The 2,474-nt window shown below is 58.3% G+C and overlaps 1 pseudogene; it reads left to right on the forward strand.

Moving 5' to 3' along the window:
• Positions 1–1,322: 1,322 nt before the first annotated feature.
• LOC127347231 (uncharacterized) lies at positions 1,323–2,474 on the forward strand (annotated as a pseudogene).

The following is a 2,474-nucleotide window of genomic DNA, read 5'->3' on the forward strand; positions in this document are numbered from 1 at the left end:
ATCGCTCTCCCCGCTTGTCTGTGAACCGATGTCTCGTGTCAGCTTGCAGGATTCCGCTAACCATAAGCTCCAAACGGAGGGCATTGCCGAGGAGTACCCTCGACACCCGGGCCGCCGCTCTGCCGCGTCTCCGCTCAACCTCCGGTGACAAATTGGTTCGTCGTCTTCGGCTCTTCCGCTCCGCCGCCACCACCCCTCCCCCCGCAATGGCGCGCACCGAATCGGCGGTGGAAAATCGCCACCGCGTCCACCGGGTGTACGGTCGGAGGCGCACCGCGCGAGGCCGGCGCGCTCCGACGGAGCTTGGAAGCGGGCGGCCCGCAAGCAGCCGCGTAGGTTCGCGCGCCGGCCTGCGCGCTCGGAGGCGCGCAATGGGGAAGCCGACGCGCCGCCCGCCGGCTCGTCCAACCCGCCGCTGTCGACGCTTCCGTCGTGCGGCGACGGCAACGACGACGAGGAAGATAGGCCGCCTCTCACCTGCGGAAGCTCTACGGAGCCGGTGCTGTTCGAGGTGGCCGCGCTCGTCCTCGCATAGGCGTCGCTGGCGCGCGAAAAACCCTCCTCTGCGGCTAGTACATCCCTGTGACAATCCAGGTGGTAATTTCGTAATTTTGGGGTCAAATTAGTGAGATGAAGTAGGTTTAGTTATGCATTTTTTATTAGTATGTGTAAATTATGTTCAAATGTAGTTCGATCGAAGCAAGATTTCGTTTCATTTCGCATGGATCATCGGAGCAAAATTTTCCGCGACTTTTGATTTTCGTTTTTCAGTTCGCGTTTTCGGTTTCTATTCTGCACGGCGACTAAAAACATCAAAACTGAAAAATTCAGGAGACCGTACTGCGTGTTTTCGGTTCGAGTTTATATGCGTACTACTAGAGATGCTCTAAGTGGGTTGCAATTGTAATAAATACGTTACAATGAGAATAATTTACAATACAAAATCGTGAGATCCCATCACGTGACTAAGAATTAATTTTGGGTCGATTGAGAATTAGGCACGCCCGAATAATAGTCAGTTAACACATGTGCAGAAGTATAGCGTTACGTGGAAGCTTAGCCGTGTGCACCGCCATAAACAGCTCCGAGTCTCCGACTCTGTTCCAAACTCAAAAATAAACGCAGCTGCTTCCAAATCCGATTCCAGCTTGATCTTGGATTGCTCTACATGCACCTCGGGGCTGTATCATCAACTGATTCTTTCCAACGCCGACTCGGATCGGTCTACGTGCTAGTCCATGGTTATATAAACTACGCCGTAACCAGATACAGCATCATCCCAAATAATTTGAACCCGTGAGCGATCGATTGGCCGGGCAGACATGTCGTCGCGGAAGCGCTTCTCGCTGCCGGTGGTGCTCGCCTTCCTCCTCGCGCTAATCTTCCTCGCCGGCACAGGCTTCACGGTTCATCACAAGGATCATAGTAACCTGACATCAGGATCACGAACGGGCAAAGTTTCTGAAGATCCCGGCGCAGTCTCGCGTAAACTGCTACGCATAGTCCATGGACCGAAACAAGCCAAGAAGGAGCCGTCGGGCGGCAAGGCTTTACCGAGGGGCATCGTGCACGGCACGTCCAACCTCGAGATGGTGTCCATGGTCGGCGACCCTGAGCAGAAGCACGGCGGCGGGAAGAGCCTCCTGGCGATCCCGGTGGGCATCAAGAACAAGGCCGCTGTCGACAAGCTCGTCTCCAAGTTCCCGGCCGACAGATTCACGCTGATGGTCTTCCACTACGACGGCGCCGGGGAGGAGCAGTGGGATGACCTCGAGTGGTCGCGCCGCGCGGTGCACGTGTCGGCGCGCGGCCAGACCAAGTGGTGGTTCGCCAAGCGGTTCCTGCACCCCGACATTGTCGCCGAGTACGACTACGTCTTCCTGTGGGACGAGGACGTCGAGGTGGACGCCTTCGACCCTGTCCGGTACCTCGACATCGTCAAGAGAGAAGGGCTTGAGGTATCTCAGCCGGCGCTCGACCGCCGGTCCGAGATCCACCACGGCATCACGGCGCGTGCAACAACCAACGGAGGAGGCGACGTGCACCGGAGGTTCTACAAGGCGGCTTCGGCCTTGGGAGGAGGAGGGTGCGACGACAGCAGCACGGGGCCGCCGTGCGCGGGGTGGGTGGAGATGATGGTGCCGGTCTTCTCCCGTGCGGCGTGGCGCTGCAGCTGGGGCATGGTCCAGAACGACCTCGTGCACGCCTGGGGCCTCGACTACAAGCTTGGCTACTGCGCGCAGGGTGACAGGACGCTCAAGGTCGGCGTCGTCGACAGCGAGTACGTCCTCCACAGGGGTGTCCCTACGCTCGGCGGCACCGAGGGCAAGGCCGCGGCCTTCCGGGTCGCGGTGAGGAGGCGATCGCATGCTGAGATGCAGATTTTCGACAGGAGATGGAAGGAAGCTGCTGCCAACGACGCGTCCTGGATTGACCCGTACCAGTAGCCAGCGAAGACAACTAGAGATCAGTAA

The sequence above is a fragment of the Lolium perenne genome, chromosome 4, assembly GCF_019359855.2.
Source record: "Lolium perenne isolate Kyuss_39 chromosome 4, Kyuss_2.0, whole genome shotgun sequence".
NCBI classification, from domain to species: domain Eukaryota; kingdom Viridiplantae; phylum Streptophyta; class Magnoliopsida; order Poales; family Poaceae; genus Lolium; species Lolium perenne.